We start from the raw sequence: 24,484 nt of genomic DNA, 5'->3' as shown, positions 1-24,484 counted from the left end.
CGTCACTCTCAGGACTTCATAGAAAGACTGCGCCTGCAACCCTCTTGTAAGATGCTTAGTCTTGATGTCGACTCTCTGTTCACTAATGTTCCGCTTGATGACGTTCTCTCTTTCCTCAGACAGAAGGCGTCAGAGGGCCTCCTTCCTCTCCCGCTTCCCACTGACGTTTTCCTCGATCTCATTAGACTCTGTGTGAATCTAACTCTTTCTCTTTCAACGGTAAATATTACACTCAAACTTTCGGTGTCGCTATGGGTTCCCTCTCTCCCCTGTTCTTGCTAATTCTACATGGAATACTTCGAAACTGTTCTTCTTCCTTCTATTGATACTCGTCCCTCCCTCTGGCTTCGCTATGTTGATGACATTTTTGCTTTATGGCCTCATGACCTTAATCTTTTCCAGCCTTTCCTCGCCTCTCTTAACAATCTGGCTCCTTCTATCCATTTCAAAGTTGAGTGGGAATCTAATTCCCTCCTTCCTTTTCTTGATGTTCATGTTCACAGCTCTGTGTCTGGGTTCTCTTTCTCTGTCTACCGTAAACCCATGCATAGTGGCATGTATATTCACTTCTTTTCTACTATCCTCCTTCTGTTAAGAAAGTGTCCTCGTCTCTATCTTCCTCCGCGCATCAGCGACCCTCAGTTCTTGATTCTGAAATTGCCTTTATCTACAAATCATTCTCTCGCCTTGGTTATCCTTTGCATTCGTTCAACTGTGCCTACTCTCAAGCTAAACGAAATTTCTTTCATCTTAAACCTGCTTCCAACACTAGTAGCACTGTACTATGCCTTCCCTTCATATCTGAACTCAAACTTTTACCAATACCTTTCGTCCTTGTTACGACCCTGGGTTCTCCAGTGGAAACCAGAGGTCAAAATTGAGCTATTAAACTTTCTGGTAGTACAGTTGAGTGCATCGCGAGCGGCAATTGTTTGTATCTTCCCTGCCAGACGTAAGACTATTATTGTTTCTCAAAGAGCATTTAAAGACTGAGCTGGGGGTTGATTATTAAATAATAACATAGGCACCAACTTTGCTTACTAATACTTTCTAATCATTTGTAAAGTAACAATACATTGCATAGGGGAAGATCTTTAATGTGCTTAGCTGCACGATCAATTAGGCTCCTTCCGGCACCACGACATGGGAGGCCTAGCTGGTCGCTAGGAGGTCCTTCTCTGGCTGGCGTTCGTGCGGACGAGACCTACTCTGTGGCTGCACCCCTAATCTCCTCCCTTCTCCTCTTACTTATTTCCCTTACCTTAGTTCCTGTACAATTAAGTTAAGTATTGTATGATTTCTAAGTGTACCTACTCTGTAGTAACGATTGGTGAGACCTGGGGATAGTATTGCCAGTGTTTTTGGGTACCCCTAAGTGTTGTGTTTTGTATTAGGGTACCACGTGGTATCACTACCCTAAGCTGCATCCAGCTTCAGTGCTTATCCAGTAGTACTTTACCCTAGCTTGTTATTAGTGTAAATCTTGTATCCTGCCTATGTGGACCAAGGCTTTTAACGTAAGATAGTGTGGTAAAGTTATTATTATTATTGTTATTGGTTTGTGAGTGTATATGGGGGGTTGTTAAGGGAGTTTAATAAATAAGTACATGAATTACAGAGTATCCCTTCTTCCAAGGTGGGAGCGCAGTGATCAACCCTTAGACTAACATATATGGTCTAGTAGCAAGTTATTACTACTGTGGATAGTTTATTTTGGGGGCCGGGCCTTTAGCTCTCCCATATTTAATACTCTGTCTTCTAACTACCCTTACCCCTTAATAGTACCAAGTCCCCCATAGAAGCCCCACACACTATTATTTATAACAGTCCTCTTGACATTAAACTTGCCTTTTGACAAACTAACACACTTCGTAGCAATCTAGTTCACACTGCTCCTCCTGCTTCTAATGCTGCTTGGTGTCTACTCTATTTCCTGTTCATCTTGTCCTCTCCAATACTTTGGCGAAACTGGCCGTACACTGAATGACAGACATAAAGAACACAAGAGAAGTGTTGAGTCTGCAGACACTAACAATGCTCTCTTCTGCCATGTGAGGGATTCTAATCATCCCATTGATTGGTCTTCCTCCAAAATAATCTTTCCTGCCTCTACTCTACACAGACGCCGTCTTGTAGAATCGGCTCTTATACACAATGTACCCAACATGAACTTGAGTCCTGGCTTTGTTGCTGTGGACTCTTCCCTTTCACAGTATATACTCAAATGCTTCTAATCGCTCTAACAAACGTGACTTAACATAAGCTTACCCCTTCCATTTATCTTTCTTTCTCTCTTCTCCCTTTTTCTGTTCATTGTCTTCTCCTACGCTCCTTGCTATCCTCTTCTTATTCCTATTACTATATCCTTCGGTGGTTATAATGGGAGCTGTCCTCGTATGGGCCAATAGGCCTTCTGCAGTTCTCATTATTACTACTATCCCCTACACCTGACTTTCCTCCTCAGCTCTCTCTTGCCTATTTATTGCCTGTCCCTACCTTCCTCATCACAATCGACTTGAGAATGGTCCAGGACGGACCGAAACGTCATCGTCCCTTCAACTTCTAGTGTGTGGTCTGGTCAACAAATAAATAAGTTGCCAGCATCACCACCAAAGCACCAGCAGAGCGTCTTCTCTTGTGCTGTAACTTCCGATCCCGCACATAGTCGGATCACTCACTGGAGACTCACCCGGCAGCGATCCAAATCACTGAGAAGATGCTTAACATCTTCTACTTCGTGATACATGCAGTTACATGACGGTTTTTCCTCCCGATGACTGCATGGGTGGTAATGTTGAAAGATGTGGCACTCAAAGTGGCTCATCAATGTCCATGATCTCGCAGAGGTTGGAAGTTATCGATGTTTCCTATTTATGTGAGGATAAGGACAAAATTAACCTTATGAGTGAAAATGAACTCAAGATAGCAAATATGATGAGTTGTGTTGAGTGTGATAGCAGTTGCTGTTCAATGGAAAGTGTGTGTGGTTCAGTCAAGAGACTGAGTGTGTGAGTCGGTGTGTTTGGAAGCTAGTCGCAATTCAGATAGGTTTGGGTACATTAGAAGTAGGGTAAATTAGAGCACATTAACGAGCATAAGGTTAGGTTAGGTTAGGCTGGGGTTGGTTAGCGGAAGATGGGTTATGTAATGTTGTCATATTTCGGATCTTTACATTTGGGATGTGATTGTATCGGTCTTCCTTGACGTGCTGGTAGTAAAGCGTGGCAGAATATCAGGGAGTGGTTGGAGAATGTGTCGTGGGAGAGTGTGGTTTATGTGGTCTTTCAGTCAAAGTGCCAGGTCGCTGGAAGGTTTTTACAGCTGGGGATTTCTTACTCTTAGTGCCAGTGGGTTGGGTTTGTGGCAAGTCAGCCTCTGGAGTAACTTGGGTAAGTCGTCATTTAGGAGTTTGTCCAGCATCAGTTCAAACAATTTATATAAACCAATAGTAGCCTGCGTTAGGCTGTATGTCATTTTCTATTGCAGTGAATAAGGTCAGCCTCGGGGATTGGTTGGTTTACTTGTGTAAATAATTAAGTTAGGTGTCGCCCAGCATCTTTTCTAGAGCATTTTCAATGCGAGTGACAAGAGGTTCAAGAAGATCGGGGCTCAGAACGTTTATGGGAGAGAATTGGACTCTCGTGCAGGATTGTCACTGACAGACATATCTGGTACAAACAAAGGTTGTGGTTGAGTGCAACCTGTTCTCTTTAAAAGAACGTCGCTTTTGGCCATTTGCCCGTATGGCAGAATAAGGACGTAATTTGAAAATGAAGAAAAAATGAATATAAATTTTGGATTTTTTTTTTTCAACAACAGTAAGTTAAGGGTCCTCTGATAGGTAAGGTGGGCAGGAAATTCTCATAATGTTTCAAAACGGTATAAAGCCGGACGACTCAAGCAGAAAACGGAACAGTACGTCACTGTTGTGAGTCGATTTCATTTCAAATGACATCCAAATTTGGCCATAGCGCCGCGCATATGAACGAAAAGTGACGTTATTTTTAAGAGGGACGGGTTGTAAGTTTTAGTTTTTTTCATTTTTCCATGCAAGCATGCAAGGGAAACACAATAAATACAATAAAATAATATGATACAAAATGAACAAAACAAGAAGGCCACCGGCCAGAAGGACCAACAGCACAGGGCAACAATGAGCAAAAATGGAGACATGCATGAGAAACACAGCATACAACAAGACACAAAATATAAAACAATAACAAACAAGCAAACAATGCAAGCAAGAAAATAAAACATAGGAACAATATAAACAAATCAAACAAGCACCGGCCGGAAGGACCGACAACAACACACATCATAAGATATAAAAGAAAAATACAACACAAGAAAATACACAACACACAACAAGCCATAAAAACAAACAAAGTTAAAATAAAATAAAACACAGCGCAACAAGGTAATACATGAATAGAACACACTCAACACACCGGCCCCTCAACACGCCGGCCCCTCAACACGCCGGCCCCTCAACACGCCGGCCCCTCAACACGCCGGCCCCTCAACACGCCGGCCCTCAACACACCGGCCCCTCAACACGCCGGCCCCTCAACACACCGGCCCCTCACACCCGGCCCCTCAACACGCCGGCCCCTCAACACACCGGCCCCTCAACACACCGGCCCCTCAACACGCCGGCCCCTCAACACACCGGCCCCTCAACACACCGGCCCCTCAACACACCGGCCCCTCAACACGCCGGCCCCTCAACACGCCGGCCCCTCAACACGCCGGCCGCTCAACACGCCGGCCCCTCAACACGCCGGCCCCTCAACACGCCGGCCCCTCAACACACCGGCCCCTCAACACGCCGGCCCCTCAACACGCCGGCCCCTCAACACACCGGCCCCTCAACACACCGGCCCCTCAACACACCGGCCCCTCAACACGCCGGCCCCTCAACACACCGGCCCCTCAACACACCGGCCCCTCAACACGCCGGCCGCTCAACACGCCGGCCGCTCAACACGCCGGCCCCTCAACACGCCGGCCCCTCAACACGCCGGCCCCTCAACACGCCGGCCCCTCAACACGCCGGCCGCTCAACACGCCGGCCGCTCAACACGCCGGCCCCTCAACACACCGGCCCCTCAACACGCCGGCCCCTCAACACGCCGGCCCCTCAACACGCCGGCCCCTCAACACGCCGGCCCCTCAACACACCGGCCCCTCAACACACCGGCCCCTCAACACACCGGCCCCTCAACACACCGGCCCCTCAACACGCCGGCCCCTCAACACGCCGGCCGCTCAACACGCCGGCCCCTCAACACGCCGGCCCCTCAACACACCGGCCCCTCAACACGCCGGCCGCTCAACACACCGGCCCCTCAACACGCCGGCCGCTCAACACGCCGGCCCCTCAACACACCGGCCCCTCAACACGCCGGCCCCTCAACACGCCGGCCCCTCAACACACCGGCCCCTCAACACGCCGGCCGCTCAACACGCCGGCCGCTCAACACGCCGGCCCCTCAACACGCCGGCCCCTCAACACGCCGGCCCCTCAACACGCCGGCCCCTCAACACGCCGGCCCCTCAACACGCCGGCCCCTCAACACACCGGCCCCTCAACACGCCGGCCCCTCACACCGGCCCCTCAACACGCCGGCCCCTCAACACGCCGGCCCCTCAACACGCCGGCCCTAAACACGCCGGCCCCTCAACACGCCGGCCCCTCAACACGCCGGCCCCTCAACACGCCGGCCCCTCAACACGCCGGCCCCTAAACACGCCGGCCCCTCAACACGCCGGCCCCTCAACACGCCGGCCCCTCAACACGCCGGCCCCTCAACACGCCGGCCCCTAAACACGCCGGCCCCTCAACACGCCGGCCCCTCAACACGCCGGCCCCTCAACACGCCGGCCCCTCAACACGCCGGCCCCTCAACACGCCGGCCCCTAAACACGCCGGCCCCTCAACACGCCGGCCCCTCAACACGCCGGCCCCTCAACACGCCGGCCCCTCAACACGCCGGCCCCTCAACAAACAAAGGGAGAGGCACGGGCACAAAATACAGTAGGGCAAACAAAACGCCATAGGGGCACACAACATTACAAGTAGCAAAGAAACATGAAATCAGCAGACATACTTGCCCGGGAACAGGCCCCGCGGGAACCGCACATTGAACGCCTCCCAACGCAACCACCCCCAAGTGTGGTTGGGGGTGGTTGTTCTCTCTTGTCAAATGAGTGGGAGGTAGTCCACCAGGTAATGTTGCCTACCTGCTATAGAGAGAAAGTTTTGGCAACTGCTCATGATGATCCTATGGGGGAGAACATCAAGGTATTAATAAAACATATCACAAAATCTTTAAATACTTCTTTTGGCCCAAGCCGAAAAGCTATGTGGCAAAATTTTGTAATACATGTATCCCTTGTTAGCTTGTTGGTAAACCAAACCAGACACCACCTAAAGTTCCTCTGAGGTCTATTGTCGTGCCGGAGGAACCATTTTCTCATGTGGTAATGGACTGTGTTGGTCCATTACCTAGAGCTAAGTCTGGAAATATTTACTTAATCACGATGATGTGTATCACGATCCGTCACCATGAGGATTTTGCTGTAAGGAACATCCAAGCAAAGACTGTTGTTGCTCGTATGTTGCAATTTTTTTCTACTTTTGGACTGCCTCGGGTCGTGCAAACCGACAATGGTACTAATTTTAAGTCTGACGTTTTTTAACAATTCTGTAAGGACCATGGAATAACTCATAAGGTTTCTAGCCCATACCATCCACAGAGTCAGGGGGTAATTGAGCGGTTCCATCAAACCCTGAAGCAGATGCTGAAGACATCGTGTGAGAATTCCCATAGATTCTGGGACGAGAACCTGACTTATGTTTTATTTGCTGCTCGAGAGGGGTTACAAAGTTTACTGGGTTATTCTTCTTTTGAGTTAGTCTATGGCCATAAGGTTTGTGGACCCTTGCAAATGTTACAGGATAATCTGTTAGGGAACGTAACGTTGACCGAAGGTTCAGCTTTCTTTGCGCAACACCAGCAGAGACTCAGCAACCGCAAGGCGGCTGCACTAAAGTATCTTGGGAAGGCCCAAGAAAATATGAAAGAACGACACGATGCTAAGGCTATGATTGTTCTGGGGACCCAACTAATCTCATTCTCAATAATTCTAGTTCTGCGAATGCTGTGGTGGAGGGACTGTCCCATTTGCAGATGGCCCAACATGAAGAGGTGCAGTCATTGCTTAATGAATTCTTCAGTCTGTTTGGGGGGGTCCGGACCCAGACTGATGCCATCTACCATGGTGTCAAGTTGATGGACTACACCCCCATTCGCCTTCAACCCTATCGGATGAGTTTGGAAAAGAAGGCAATCATACGGAAAGAGGTCGAATTCCTACTCCAGCACGGCCTCATCCGACCAAGCCAGGGCTTTTGGTGCTCGCCCTGCCTTTTGGTCCCCAAACCAGACGGCTCCTGGTGATTATGCACCGATTATCAGCAACTCAACAAGGTGACCATTGTTGATGCTTATCCGCTGTCCCTCCTAGAAGACTGCATCAACGAGATCGGAAACGCCATGTACGTCTCGAAATTCGACCTCTTGAGAGGTTATTATCAGATCCAGCTCACCGAACGTGCCAAGCAACTAACTGCATTCGTAACACCCGATGGTGTCTTCGAGTATCAAGTGTTACCGTTCAGCTTGCGTAATGCCCCTGCCACGTTCCAGAGGCTAATGAACTCTCTGCTCGAATATATGCCAAATTGTCCGGCGTATTTAGATGACATTGTGCTTTTTGATAGTAATTGGACTGACCACATAGCTAGGTTACGCCAGTTGTTCACAGTTCTGAAAAGTGCAAATCTAACTTTAAATGCAAAAAAGTGTCATTTTGAGAAAGGCACAGTGATGCCCTCGGTTACGAAGTAGGCCAAGGAAAAGTGTTACCTCGGCAAGATAAAATCAGTGCCATATTGGAGTATCCAGTGCTCCGGTCTAAAAAGGACGTTCAAAGGTTTATCGGTATGTGTGAGTACAACCGATGCTTTTGTCAGAACTTTCCCAGTGTCACCACCCCTCTCACGGACTTGTTGCAGAGGGCCGTTAAATTTAAGTGGTCAACATACTGTGCAGAGGCGTTTACAAATTTGGAATTGATCTTAGCTTCAGCCCCAGTGCTCGCTAGTCCAAGGTTCGACAGACCGTTTAAAATTCATTTTGACGCGTCTGACTCGGGGGCTGGTGTAGTGTTGTTGCACACGGGGATGATCATGTGGACCACCCAGTGTACTATTACTCTGTGAAATTTAACAAGGCGCAACACAATTATTCAGTGGTAGAAAAAGTAGCGTTGGCACTAGTGTTAACATGTAAAAAGTTTGAAGTATATCTAACAGCTAATATAGTGGAAGTGTACATTGACCATACATAACCCACTAGTGTTCTTAAACCAGATGAAGGAGAAAGATAAATGCATCCTCAGGTGGGCATTGTACCTACAGGACTCCAATCTTTCCATTACCCACCTACCGGGCCGGCTCAACGGGTAGCCAATGCACCGTGTCAAATTTATTTACTTCCCCGTCTTTTTTGTATGTGTTTTTCTTTTAGAGAATTCCTTTTGTCTGATCTTTTTCTTTCAGAACATTTTTTTAAGTGCTTTTTCTTTCCGAGAATTCCTTTGTGCTTTTTCTTGCAGAGAAATTTAGTTTTTGGTTGACTTTCTTTATTACATAGATTTTCCTTTTTATTCTCTGTATGTTCTTAGAAAAAAAGTATGACTACTATTCTAGTAGCCACATTTTTTTTCTATGAAGGGGGGAGGAGTGTTACGACCCTGGATTCTTAGTTGAAACCAGAGGTCAAATTGAGCTCTAAATATTACTTTACATTAATTGATAGGATGCTGATGCGTTTTTGTTCCTATCTTCCTTGCCAGACATAAGACGAATCTTGTTTCACATAGAGCATTAAGACTCTGGGCTTGTTGATTATTAATTATTAAATTGAACTAGTTAAGCTATGTTTAGAAATGATTTAAGTAATTGTAAAGAAGATCTGAGTAAACTTGAATGATGGCTGCTGTACTTGTCAAATATTAGGGGGACTCCCGGTTTGCCTCCTGCCTTCTCATTCGGGGGGCAGTGGCGGACGTCGTTCCCCAGAGCAGGCCAAAGTGCATCGTTGAGCCTGCCAAAGAGCTGAGTATCCGGCAGGCAGCGATCAGAGTAAGGGAGCGGAGAGGGTGCTTCCTTCTTCTCTGGACTACTGGGCTTGGGTCAACACCTCTCCTGTGTGGCTCTGTTCCTTCTCTTCCTACTCCTCTCTTCTCTTGCCCATGCTGGGGTTATTTTTCAGATAAGTTAAGTAGTATTAAGGTATCGTGCTACTAGCTAGGTTTGTGTGTTTTATTGATAAGTATTGTGTAGTATAAGCCAGTGTTTGGGGCATCTGTATCCACCATTACTTCCGAAACTCCTCTGCCACAGATCTGGAAGCGTGTCCGCAAGATAGTGGGTAAATTCGTTCCTGATGTTTTCCCGGTCCTTCACCTCCGTGGTACTCTTGTGGCGGACCCGTTGCAGGTCGCTACCGAACTGGGTTCCCACTTTTCTTCTGTTAGCTCTGGTCTTTATCTTCCCCAATCTTTCCTTCATCATAAACCTGTCCTTGAATCTCGTCCTTTAGATTTCTGTACTCGTCTTCGACTTCCCTATAACGATCCCTTCTCTCTCTGAACTTCGTTCTGCCCTGGCCCTCTGCGGTTCTATGGCGGCAGGCTCCGATGACATTCATTATGAGATGCTTCGCCATCTCCCTCCGTGCACGTCTCAGTATTTACTGAGTCTGTATAATCGGATCTGGGTGTCGTCGTCAGTCCCTGAGGACTAGCTCGATGCCGTTGTCCTCCCTTTTCGGAAACCGGGGTCTCTGGGAACATCCCCTAAGGACTTTCGCCATATTGCCCTCACAAGTTGTGTCTGCAAACTCTTTGAACGTATGGTTAACGTTCGTCTGATGTGGTTCCTGGAACACCATCACCACCTCTCCCTTCTCAACTTGGTTTCCGCAAGTGCCGCAGCACAACAGATGTCCTGGTGAACTTGGAGGTCTATATTCGTACTGCTTTTGCTGCGAAGACCTCCGATGTTGCCGTCCTTTTTGACCTGGAAAAGGCTTAGACACCACTTGGCGCTATCATATTCTATCCAGCTTCATTCTTTTGGCCTTCATGGTCATCTCCTCTCTTCTCCGCTTCCTCTCTCGTTCCTTTCGGGTGCACTTGGTACTGCTCTCTCTCCTCTTTTCAGCAATACGAAGGTGTGCCCCAGGGTAGTGTTCTGAGCACTACTCTTTTTCTGGTTGCCCTCAATGGTCTTCTTTCCTCTCTTCCTTCAGGCGTCTTCTCCGCTTTCTATGTCGATGATCTTACCTTTGCTGTCAGGGTAATGATTCGCCTCTCCTTCAACGCCGGCTTCAACTTGCGATTGATGCCATGTCGTCTTGGGCCACGGATCATGGCTTCAAGTTCTCTACTACTAAGACTTATGCCATGACTTTTACTCGGAAACGGGTCGTTCTTCGTCCCTCTTTGTCAATTTATGGTCATCCCCTGAGTACAAAGATTCTTTTGGGGTTATTCTTTGACATTCGTTTGTCTTGGTCTCCCCATATCTCTTACCTCCGTGTTGAGTGCTCTAAGGGCCTTACCCTCCTTCGGGTATTGTCCCATACTTCTTGGGAGCGAATAGGCGCACTCTCCTTGCTTTACATTCCTCTCTCGTCCTTTCTAAGCTCGATTATGGTTGCCCTGCTTACTCGTCTGCTTCTCCTTCTACTCTTCGCCGTCTTGATGTTTTGCACCATACTGGGTTGCGCTCAGTTCTGGTGCCTTTCGTTCGACTCCCGTCCTCAGCTTGTATGTTGACACTGGCTTCCTATCTCTCTAGGATCGCCGTGATCAATACTGTCTTCGCTATCTTGCGCGGTCGTTGCAACATCCTTCCTCTCGCCTCTGTCGTGCTTTAACTTTTATCCCTCCTGCGGTTCCTGTTCCCCTTCACCACCTCCCTCTTTCTGTCCGGTTACCTCGCTTACAGGATTCTCTTTCCGTTCGTATTTCTAATATTTCTTCTTGTGTTGTTCCTTCTTTGCCCCCGTGGAGGGTCCCCCTTCTGCAGTTTTGTACATCCTTGACCGCATTACTAAAGCTTTTACCCCTCCTACGGTTCTAAAACGCCTTTTCCTTGAGCACTTTTTCTATCTCCCGCTCCGTTTCCGTCTTTACCGATGGGTCTAAGTCTGCGGACGGTGTTGGCTACTCTGTCGTTTTTCTGATCACACTTATATGTGTCGCTTACCTCCGGAGACTAGTATCTTGACAGCGAAGTTTTATGCTATTCTCTATGCTCTTCGTCTCCTGCTCTCTCGTTGTCAATCTTCCTTTGTAGTTGTTGTTGACTGTCTTAGTGCCCTCATGGCTCTCGGGTCCTTTAATCCGGTTCATCCAGTAGTTGTCGAAATCCAGCATTGGCTGTTTCTTGTTCACAGTAAATTTAAGTCGGTTGAGTTTTGTTGGGTTCCCAGCCATATTGGTGTCTCTTTAAATGAGCGTGCGGATGCTGCCGCCAGGGAAGCTGTCCGCTCTTGTTCCATCTCTCGTAAAGGTATTCCTTATTCCGACTTTTACCTGGTTATTCATTCCTCCATCCTTACCCGTTGGCAGGCTTGTTGGTCGTCTGTTACTGGTAACAAACTACGTTCTCTTAAAAGTTGTGTGTCCTCGTGGCCGTCCTCCTGCCACCGTAACCGGCAATGGAAAACGGCCCTGGCGAGGTTGCGTATTGGCCATACTCACTTAACTCATGGTCACTTGATGGAGCGCCGCCCTGCTCCTTATTGTCCGAATTGCATTGTCCCTCTTACGGTCGTGCATATCCTTGTTGAATGTCCTGACTTCCGGGACGAGCGTGTGTCTTGTTTTCCGACCGTCCCCTGTGGTCGTTTGTCTCTCGATAGTATTCTTGGTGGCTCGGATACTTTGGATATCGTTCGCCTTATGAGTTTCTGTTCTCGTATTGGCATCCTTGGTGATATTTAGCGCCCTCTGATTATCCCGTACATTTGATGGTGCTACATAGCCTTCCCAGTTTAGTGCCTTCTTTTGTTAATTACTTACTTACTTGGGGCATCCTTAAGTGTATTGTGTTGGGACTGGGGTACCACGTGGGGCTTAGCTACCCCCAAGCTGCTTCAATCCTTCGAGTTCTTTTCAAGTAGACTTTACCCAGCTTTTCCCAAGTGTAAGCCTTGTATCCTGTCTATGTGGACCAAGGTAGTTAAGTAAGATAGTGTGGTAAAGTAGTTATTGTTATTATAGTAATGTATATGGGGGGTTGTTAGAGGGTTAATATATAAGTTAGTTTTTGAGGTGTACCCATTAATCCTGTTGCAGTGGTGTAGATGATTGTATACTAGACAGCAGACCTGTAGTCTAAAACCTTGAAGCATTAACAGGAACCTATGTTCCTTGGGGGTCTGGCCTATCTTTTCCACTATTTTTGATACATCTTGATTCTAGCTATTGGTCCTTCTCATTAATACTCCATGCCCCCCATAACAAGTAACTAATTCATAACAGTGACTTAATCCACTATTCAATTTAATTTTTTTTTAAATATTGTTATATCTTAAAAGCTCTGTAGGGTAAAAAAGGACGGTAAAGCTCTGCAGCATGAGCTATTGAGGTTTATTTTACTTTGAGCTTTGTAACTAATTTTATAATTCATAATTTTATTCATAATAATGTACACCAAGAGAACATATGAGGAAGGGTCAATTGTAGGGACCTGAGATACACATACAAATGAAGCCACTAATACCATTGATAGAGTAACAAAACCAATTATCATTTTTGAGAAATAGATATCTTACTTTCTAATGATTCAAATTTTGTCCAACTTAGTTGGACCATAATAGTATCCCAGCTTGAGCTACTCACTCACTCAGTTTATTACTATAGAAATATAACTTCCATAATATCATCTATTCTATCAGTTAGGTTCATTCCCGAATCACAATCAGGAATTCCAGGTTTGAATCCCAATCAGGACAGAAATGGTTGGGCACATTTCCTATCACCTAATGTACCGGTTTCCCCCTGGCAGTAAATAGGTATGAAGGAGTTATCTTGTTGTTGAGTTACTTCCTGATGTAAGTCTAACATATGCTGCATGTATTAACTGGCTGACTCTCCTCTGACACAATGAATTATTATTAATTACGTACACTGGCTGCCTGTCCCTGAACATAATGTATTTATTATGTTGAATTCTAATTCTGTTACTCACTATCTATTCTTACATATACTGGTAAGCTCAAAAACCCTGCCCGAAATATTATGCGCTTTAGTGGCTTTGCAAGAATGTAACACTAAATCACCAATGTATGTACTTTCACAACCCGATGAACCTTCTTGTATAAAAAAAATGTAATTGGTGAAAGTTACATGAATGACCAAGCGTTACTTTGTCTTAATCGTTTTTTTTAATTATTAATATATGTACTATTTTCTCAATCAAAAATAATTCGTAACCCTTAGTCATGACTCCACACACTTATGAAAGCATTTACCAAATATAATGGGTATGCTTCTTCTTGAATACCTTTTCACATTTTCCAAATTGAATAGAGGACAAAATGAAATACCCAAAATGTGCAACATAATATGAAGATTAATTTGTTAATCAAATCTTGCATGTGGATTTTCACCCAAATGCACCCACTATCTTGTGAGTCTCTGTTAAGACCTGTTTGAAAGGAACAATGATTTGAGAGACTAAAGTGCAGAGAATATTCTTTGAGTGACTTCTGGGTGTTACAGCACTGAAGGAGGGGGGGGGGGGAACACGATTATGTGAGAATATGTGAACTACTGGCTATGGGTTCTTTTTTGCCTTTGCATGTATTAATTAATTAGGTATTGCACAGACAGTAGGATTATTAAGTTATATAGTGTTTATGTGATAAATGACAAAGTTGCCTTAAGGGAAAGAACGGTAGTAGTATCAGAGTTTTTTGTGTAATGCTGCCAGGATAGGCAGGGGAAGATTCAATTGGTACAGGAGTGTACTATAGGAGGGGGCAGAGAGTTGAGCTTCATCCTTAAATGTTAGTAAGTCCTTTCGTGTTAAGTCTGTCCCCCCAGTACTTTTATATATTTGGAGTAAATGTAAAGTGCTACTTGCGGAACCCTTTAGGTTCATCTAGAGTGTTTTGGAAGAGAATACAGTGTATGGGGATGTACGAGTGTACTTGTAGAGTGTAACGGTCATGTTGCACTTATTTAATGCTCTATCATTATCATGCTCACTGGGGCCGGGTTGCACCATCCAGGTTGTGGGCTAATACTACAAACAGTTCCTAAGTCCTACTCCTTTTACCAGTCACCCCAACAGACATTATATCCATAATGCAATCACTTAAAAACCAAAGTGGGCACATGAGAGAAATATCATCTATGGTATACAAGAGTGTTGCACATGCTCTTGCACTACCCATAGCTTTGCTATTCAACAAACCTTAAAGTGTCAAACTTTTCCTAATATCCTTAAAAAAGCAAGAGTAACGCAAGTTCATTGAGCAGGCAAGACGGCTGACATGAACAATTACAGACCAATATCAAATCTATCTATACTCTCAAAAATATTTCAAAACAATTATTTAGAAACAGCTCTAATCCTACCTGGTAAAGCTCAACATATTAAGTCCCGCCAGTTTGGTTTCCATTCCCAAAAGAGTAAAAATGATGACATTATTAGTACGCTTAATTTTATCTACAAAGTCCTTGACAAAAATGAGTTTCCAATTGGTCTCTTCATTGACTTGAGAAAGACCTTTGATTGATAATAATAATATAATAATAATTTATTTGAAAGAAGGTACAATGGGTTGGTGAGATTTCATATGATAGGTATTTTTACATTCATGCAAAGCCACTAACACGCATAGCGTTTCGAGCAGGTCCTTAATCTAACATATCAGGTAAGATGATACGGTACATTGTGACTCTGCAAACCATAACTACCTCATACTTAAACTTCACCTCATGGTATCCAAGGCCTTGCTCTGAGCTATATTTCTTCTTATTTCGGTGATAGACACCAAAATATAGCCATCAATAACATAACCTCCCCCACACTACCATTACAGGTAGGTGTTCCACAGGGCAGCATCTTAGGACCTACTATTTCTTATTTACACCAATGATTTGCCAAATGTTTCTAACATTCTTAAACCTACACTATTTGCTGACGATATTACCTTCATCTATTCTGACCCTAACACCTACACACTAAATAACATTGTAAATAATGAAGTTAAAAAAGTTCACTCATGGTTGTCAACCAACAATCTGTCACTAAACATAGAAGAAACCTACTAAATTTTATTTGGAAGTAAATTTCAAATCAAATTAAGCTTCAGATAGACAATGTTAACATTGTCTGACAATGTTAACACATTTATGACAATGAGACACATTTGTGATGCCACATTTTCCGCTATCTGCTTCAACTGCTCCTTGGTGCAAACTTCCATGTCCTCAGGCTTGCCAGACTCTACAAACGCTTGCACCTTCTCCATCCTGTCCTGTGAGTCTTCCCGAGAGAGAGAGAGAGAGAGAGAGAGAGAGAGAGAGAGAGAGAGAGAGAGAGAGAGAGAGAGAGAGAGAGAGAGAGAGAGAGAGAGAGAGAGAGAGAGAGAGAATACCTGTGGCCACACAGGCTAACAATAGGTAGCCCACACAGCTGCCACAATGCAACCCGTTCTCGCAAATTTAATAAGTCAATATTGACTTATTAGTTGCGTGCATAGGTGACATACTAAACATAATAGTTTCCCTTGAAAAGCTTCATAGAAAACACCGACCTTACCTAACCTACTTAGTATGTTAAAATAAGCATCTTATAGCTTCGTAATTACAATTGTTACTTAACCTATTATAGGTATAAGTTAGGTAATAATTGTAATTACGAAGCAATAAGATGCTTATCTTAACATACTAAGTAGGTTAGGTAAGGTCGGTGTTTTCTATGAAGCTTTTCAAGGGAAACTATTGAAACTATTATGTTAAGTATGTCACCTATGCACATATTTAATAAGTCAATATTGACTTATTAAATTTGCTAGAACGGGTTGCACAATGGGTGTATCCGTTCAACCTCCAGGACTCAAACTGAGGGTGTGTTAATCCAATCTCCCGGACAGGCCCCAAATATCTTGTGTTCTCGACCTCCTGAGGGGGCTGGGGCTTATGGGGCTTAAACCTCCAAAGAGAGCTCTGTCTGCTGCACCAGACTCTTTCTTGCATACATGTGAACAACGCCCCCCAACCACTCTCTGCCGGAACAGACAACCGACCTCGGCAGCCACACTCCCCTACCGTCAGTCGACCAACAATAAACTGTGGAGTGCTTGAATTTTATCAGATCACCCTTTACGCCTCTTGATCTTGGAGAGAGGTTCAGCGTCACATATCTAGGGGTGCAGCTGTAACACTGGCCTTGTCCTGTGCACACACACCCTACTTGAGCCACCATGACTTCCCACTCTCTCCTTGTCTGGAATGATCTCCTCAATTCCCCTTTTGTAAATCAGTATTTTCTATCACCCTATCCACAGCTGTGATCCTTTCTCTCTCTCTCTCTCTCTCTCTCTCTCTCTCTCTCTCTCTCTCTCTTCTCTCTCTCTCTCCTCTCTCCCTCTCCCTCTCTCTCTCTCTCTCTCTCTCCCTCTCTCTCCCTCTCTCTCTCTCTCTCTCTCTCTCTCTCTCTCTCTCTCTCTCTCTCTCTCTCTCTCTCTCTCTTCTCTCTCTCTCTCTCTCTCTTTCTTTCCCCCTTCTGCTTTCTGGAAAACCTCAACAGGACAAGGGCAAACACCTGTTAACTATTCACATTTAATAAACAAAGAACATGTAAAGAACACTACATAATAGAAACAAGAATATTGACATAAAAATCTCCAAACTAATACAATCTGGTTGCGATCCAATACCCTATCTTGGCTTCACCAGCCGTCCAAATCAAGTAGTTGCCCAACTCCTGGCTAGCCACTTATTACCCCCCTCACAAAAGGGGGTTAACTCTTGTCGTAATAATACAATACAATCAGCCCTAACGTATATATAACTCAGCCTATGGCTGTAACTATAGAGACATCTGCATAGAAATTCCTCAACACAAACATATGGTCAATCTCTCACCTCCCACTGTGTCTTACACGTCAATGATATTCAAGTACTCTCCTAATACATAATAAGTAGTCAGCATGAACCTCTGCTCCACATCTAGAGGCTCACTACTCTGTATATCTCCAGGTTCTCTCAGAATTGTCTGTGAGGATCTTATACAGCCCTTCCAGACTGCTACACAATGAAGTTTTCAATCGATCACCAGTGATGCTCCACCACTGATTCTACAGAAGCACGTGAAACTTCACTGCTCCTCTTCACAGATTGAGATCCACCTTTCACTATGGGGGCTCTGCTCTTCTTGCACAGAGTTCGGCATTCACTTCTACAGCCTTGAAGTTCCATCCATTAACTTCTCCTCTGACCTCCAAGTTCCATCAACTTCTCCAACATACATGCTACTTTCATTGACATGCCAATAAAAATGTTTCCCTACTTAAGTATAACAAACTGTATTTGCACACAATAATTCTCCTTCACTCGACATCTCTTTAAACTCTCACACGTCGAGAGGGGGACTCCCCCATTTGGGTGATTCCATGCCGCCGCCTTCCTCAGTCAGCCACTTGCCTCCAGAGAGGGTGGAGGCGTCACTGCCTCCTTCAGCTGGTTGCCTCATCTTTACTCTCTTATTTAAGCTTACTGCCTTAATAAAATATACCTATAAACACTTGCCACGATTGCTGGGCACACGATCAACTACAGGCAATCACTAACAACTGGTTAAACAGCCTTACCACAGAATTTTATCTGGCGCAGGGCAGACAAGTATATAGTCTCCGACATTGGCGATCTCCATCGCCCACAAAATAGCTAGTAAACTGCTTCACCAGCCTCTCCTGGTCCTGACTCGAGCACTAAGTTGTTCCCAGGCTTCATATACGAACGCCTTACTGGTCCCCTCCTCTTGACGGAGTACAAAATTAGAGGTTCTTCCCTTACTGTCAGGAACACAAAGACAATGCAACCTCCTCTCACGACTTCTGTTGCTCCAGTGAGGTCAAGATGTTTGCATTGAACCTCATACTTTGCCAACAAACTCTCGACATTTTATGTCAGGTCATTTATTTACATATTTATTCTCTGCCTATGCTTTTAAACTCTTCATTAACCCTAGCCAAGTATTTAATATATATTCACATGTCTATATTTTCTTTGACCTCTCAGTTAGGTCTAGTTTGCTGAATAACTCCCACAGGGTAGACTCATTTTTCAGGCTACCTGGAGTCATAACAATATTTACACACTATAATGATGATATTTAATATAAAATGCGAAAAACATAATTTTTTCTCTGACATTATCTCTGGATGAACCGTCTCAAAGATATAATCTTCGTGTTAGAATCACAAAAACGATTTAAACTCTGAATTTTTGATAACATACAATTTTTATTTGTGAATCTCGAATCTCTAGATAATAGAGCAATATATCTGAGAGCATGTAGGCTTCGGTGTTCCATGAGTGAGAGACATGTAAGTATATAGTAGTTACGCATACCAGCGAATAACAATCGGTATCAATATTGTTTTTTATTATTTTATATTTAGACATTTATTTATTACTTACTTATGTTTTTATTTACAAGAAAGTACAATGCATTTGTGGGATTACATGATATTAGAATTTTTACATTCTTGTAACGCCACTTAAACACATATTTCGGGCAGAGTACATAATAATAATAATAATAATAATAATAATAATAATAATAATAATAATAATAATAATAATTTTTATTTACACAAGGTACAATGGGTTTGTAAGATTACATAAAATTGGTATTTTATATTTCTGTAACGCTACTAATACGAATAGAGTTTTGGACAGGTCCTTAATGTCCTTAATGAACAAATTTAGTTTGATTCTGGGGAAATTAAAGAGATATTTATTTCTGGTGTGGTGCTCTATTACACTTATCAAGGAAAAGTTTCTGATGAAGATTAGCATTTAGGAACAAGGTTTTGTATATGTAAATAACACATGAGAATGTGTGGAGTGAGTGTATGTTTAGCATGTCATGGGACTTCAACAGATGGGCTGTGTGTTGTCTGAAGACAGAGTCTGTTATAGTTCTGATAGCAGATATTTACTGAGTGATGATGGGCTTGAGGTAATTTGCAGTGGTAGAATCCCATGCACAGACTCTGTATGTAGGATAGTGGGGGGGGGAGGAATAGATTAGTGAGTAGTATAATGATGGGGTTGCAAAGAGGGGAACATACTATCTGATTTTATAGAGTGTACTGACCGTTTTTCTTAACTGTTTTGGCTGTGTGTTTTATGGGGATGTTGAAGTGCAGTCTCATGTCTATGTATAAGCCAATGAACATTGCCTCAGTTTTATTGCTGATGTTACAATGTTTATTTTAAGTTGAATTTGATTTGATGATTTACTTCCAAATAAAATGTTGCAGCTTTTTCCTATGTTTAGTGTGAGTTTGTTGGTTGACATCCATGAATGGCTTTTTTTTAATTCATATTTAAAATATTATTTAGTGTGTGTGGGGTTGGGGTCAGAAAAGATGAAGGTAGTATCGTCAGCAAATGGTATATGTTTAAGAATGTTAGAAACATTTGGCAAATTATTGATGTATAAATGAAATAGAAGATGTCTTAAGATGGCGACCTGTGACACTCATACTGTTAATCGTAGAGTGGGGGAGGTTAGGTTATTGATGACTTTATATTGATGTGTGTCACTGAGATAGGAACGAATATAGTTCAGAGCAAGGCCTCGGATAATGGTGAAGTTTAGGAGATAGTTATGGTTTACAGTATTAAAGGCCTTTCTGAAGAAAATGAAGAGGCCATTTGGGAACTCATTCTTGTCAAGGGTTGTGTAGATTATATTAAGCAGACTAATAATGGCATCATTGGTTCTCTTTTGGGAACGGAAGCCAAACTGGCAGGGACTTAATATGTTGAGTTTTATTAGGCAGGAATAAATATGTTTGTAAATAAATTTGTCAAATATTTTGAAAGTATAGGCAGATTTGATATTGGTCTGTGATTGTTTAAATCATCTGTCATGCCTCCTTTATGAACTGATGTCACTCAGGCTTTTGTAAGAATATCAGGAATAGTTTGACACTCTAGAGATTTGTTGAATAACAGAGCTATGGACAGTGCAAGAGCACCACGACAGCACTCTTATATACCATAGATGGCATTTTCACCAATGTTACCAGTTTTGGTTTTAAGTGATTGAATAATGGATATAATGGCTGACTTGTAACAGGAGTAGAGAGTTAGGATAGCTACCTGTGCGAAATGTAGTAACATGTGTTTAGGTCTCTGGGATTTTTCTGGCAAGGTTAGCACCAATTGATGAAAGGAAGCTATAAAATTCAGTTGCCGTTTCAAGTCTGTTGCAGATGTGTAACCATCCTTGGAGAGTTTTATCTGCTTGTTATGTCATTGTTGTTTAGATCCTAGGATGCAAAAGATAGCTTTCCATTTACTTATCATATTTCCTTTTGCTTATTTAAATTTTTTCTAATAAAAGGAAAGTTTGGCTCTTCGTATTATACTGGTAAGCACTGATGAGTATCTCATAACCTCTTCTTTTGTAAATAGGCCAATCCTATGTTTTTTCCTATTCGTGTTTCTTGTTAATTCCTTAAAATATGCCACTTGTGAGCAGGGAATGTTTTTTTGAATTCATATCCTCTGTATTCTATGTATTATTTAATTCAGATTCCCAGTTTATATTGTGAAGTGCATTTATGAAATTCCCTATTGCTGCTTCGCAGTGTAATCTAAAAGTAATCTTGGTATTTGAGGGGTGTTATGTCCAGGTTTGCTGAGAGGAAACTGGGATAGTGGTCGGTTGTTCTGTCAGTGATCATACCAGAGGCACGTTAGGCTGTTATGTTAGTCTACATGTAGTCCAGCGTTGTAGCAGATATTGTGTGATTCGTGTGGGCTTTGTGCTTGTCGGGTTTAGTATACAGGAGTTCATGCTGTTTAGGAAGTAGTCGACTTGGAGGCTATTTTGTTGACATAGGTCAATGATGAAATCATCTCCTAGGGTGATAGGATTTTTGTTGAGTTTATTGTTTACAATTAGGTTCGTTATAATATCAGAAAATGCAGTTGTATTAGTATTGTAAAATCTATAATTAGCTCCAATTGCTTTGACGATTTAAGGAATATGACCGAGAATTGAGCAGAAATATATTCAAAGTAGTCATCTCTATTGCTAATAACACTTGTGCAAGTGAAGTCATCAGAACATAAGAATAAAGGTACATTCATTCATCCGAAACAAGGATGAATGCAGAAAATAGAGAAGTAGTAGCTGAATATCAAATAAACGGACTTGAACTATTTCACACATATTAAACGAAGAGGGGGGAGTAGCCATATATGTTAGGGGAAGTTTGAAATGTATTCTCAAAGAGGGAATCAAGACTGAGCCACACACAGAAACTATCTGGCTACAATTAAACGAAAAAACTAAAAATCTTATAATTGGAGTTATGTACAGGCCATCAAACTTAGACTGGATGGAAGCAAAGCATCTATGGGATGATATATCTAGAGCATCTAGGTCTAACAGTATTTGTGTCATGGGTGACTTAATTTTAGTGGAATAAACTAGATTAACATAACAGGGAATAATGCAGCAGAAGAATATTTAGAATTAATTGTCGATTCCTTTCTTAAGCAACACATTAACTTAAGAAGTGGTGTCAGTTGTGGGCAGAGATGCAAACTTTTATTGAAAATACTCACTCAGAGAAAGCTGTAGTAGGCCGTTGCCTTAATCGTTTCAATGACACTGTGATGCCTTACTACAGAGACAGCTTGCGAAGAAGGGAAAAACAATCTTCCATGGACAGATTTGTTGTGAGAAAATCGAGCAGTGAGCCACAACCAGGACCTAGTGGTATGCAGGCAAAACGTGCCAGAGAGTGCACAGCAGAGAGGTTCTCACTTCCTGATGTTATAACGGAAGGGAACTCCCCTTCCAAACAGGAACACCTCTTCTCCCCCCCTCCTCACCATCTTCCATACACCAACAGCAGTCATCAGCAATGGTAATAACTTGAAAATAGTTTTGTTGTAGCAAACTAGGCTGGTTGTAAGAATTATCCAGAGTGGTTTATCGACAAAAGAGAATGGGAAGCTGGGCCCGCGTGGTGACCCAGGACCGGACCCCAGGGAATTCGCGGTGAAAATAATCGATGCCTTGTTCATAGTTGCGTATAATGAATCATCCTATAGTATTCAGTAATTTAGAGAAATTAGCCTTTATTCATTTTGTATTAAAATGGTATTGTATAATATTCCTGGTTATAGTACCAAGAGTATTCTAATTATTGAGTTAAGTCACCATCAGTGACGTCACGAATCAGATCTAAGTTGTAAGGCGCGAGTGACCGGTGGTCATAGGTCATCAGAGTTGACATGTCCACTATTTCTCAAAGTTCAATTAACCATTTTGGGGAACGGGAACAGCTCTGCCGTTAGATGCTTGTGTAATTTAATTTCAGTAAAATAATTCAACCAGTCTGGATCAATTAAGTACAACAGAGGTTAATTGTTATAACTTAAACCTGGCTAAGTAACTTGGTAAGCGATGTGGAACAATACAATGCTCTAGTCTGGGGAAGACCAGACGAGGAGAGATCAGTGTGAACTCCAGATCAACTGGGAGAGGTCAACCACCTTACCTCTCTCCCAAGACCAGCCCCCAACATCTAGAGCTGGTCGCCCAAGGTAGAGTTGCTTTATGAGTTTTTATAGGGATAGTCAACTCATTGCCGTTCAGGTCAAGTAGGGAGTGAACATCTTTAGATTTTGTTTTAGTTTTTCTTTTAATAAATTAATTAGGGGATCGGAAACCACGGGTTTCACCAGAGAAGGGACATCACAAGACCCTGAAAAAACGAACAGGCTGGGCAAGCCAGGAAAACAGGAAACCAAACCCGGCAACAGGAAGGCCAAAAGGCACAAACAAAACACACAACAGTGCGAAGGAGGAAATGATAAAAAGGCCAGCAGAAACGCCCCAGCACCAGCGGCCAGGGACGAGTGAAGCAGGAAGACAAGAGGAATGCATGAGGAAGGGAAGTGGTGGAGGCCAACCCCACACCCAGGGTCCAGTGCAGATAAGAGCCCAGTAGGCTTCAGAACTTGAACAGAAAACGAATGATAGGCGAGGGGCGAGACGAAGAGCTCATCCCAGCCAGCACAACGAGGCTAGGACAGAGAATCCAAGGAACATGGAAAAGCCAGGCCCGGCACAGCAAAACCGGCAAGGAAGGAGGGCCCCAGAAAAATCAAGGGAACAAAAACCCCAAACAAGGAAGGCGCCAGAAGGAGCACGGAAGGGCCGAAAAACCGCTACAACCATACCCCCACACGCAGCCGCAGTATCAAAACCGCAGGAAAATGTCACCACACTTCCATAGGAAGTGACAAGTTCGATAAAGATAAACTGTAACACGGGTGGCACACAAACAAGGGGACACAGGTGGAAACCGAGTAGCCAACCGAGCTACAGGGACGTTAGAAGAAACGTGTGCAGTGTCACAGGTAACAGATGGATATGGAACACATTAGGCAGTGACGAGGCACATTAGGCAACCCTTACCTGGGCTGACCCCATACACAGTTCCAAGTGTAGAGACGAGAGAGAGCCCAGGAGGCTCAGAATCCGCACGTCAGGCAAATGACAGGTGAGAGGTGAAACCAAGGAGCCAGAGCCAAACTCCGCAATTACAATTAGGCGAGCACATAACACCCTCGACACAGGAAAACGTACCACCAAACAGGCACCTCTACCGTTGCACCATGGAACAAGGTGGAGGCGGGGCCCCGAACTCAAGCATGGTTGGACCAGCATAGGAGAGGGGCAGGATGAGTACAGTCAGGAGTCGCCTCGTATGGGCCAAGAGTCCTCCTGCAGTCACCTGTGATCAGAGGAAGGAAGTGGGTGGTGAGAACAAGAGCTGCCACGTATGGGCCAATAGCCCCGCAGCAGGCAACTCGGTTTGTATGTTCTACGTTCTCAAGTACGTATGTACGCCCATTCCTACTCCCAAAAACAAAACAGCGTCAGGATGAAGGAGATGCCAGACCGCGCCAACTCACCTGCAGAACATAGGCGCTGAAGGGCCAGGACACAAGCCTATGAGAACGGCGGCGGCCAGGGTATCGTGCACCTGTAGCCGAGAAAACCGGGAGCACCGCCCGTGGAAGGCAGGCCAGAGCCGCTCATGCCGGAGAAGAGAAGGGGATC

This window comes from Procambarus clarkii, chromosome 71 (genome assembly GCF_040958095.1).
Source record: "Procambarus clarkii isolate CNS0578487 chromosome 71, FALCON_Pclarkii_2.0, whole genome shotgun sequence".
Taxonomy (NCBI): domain Eukaryota; kingdom Metazoa; phylum Arthropoda; class Malacostraca; order Decapoda; family Cambaridae; genus Procambarus; species Procambarus clarkii.
Note: the sequence above shows the minus strand (reverse complement) of the source record.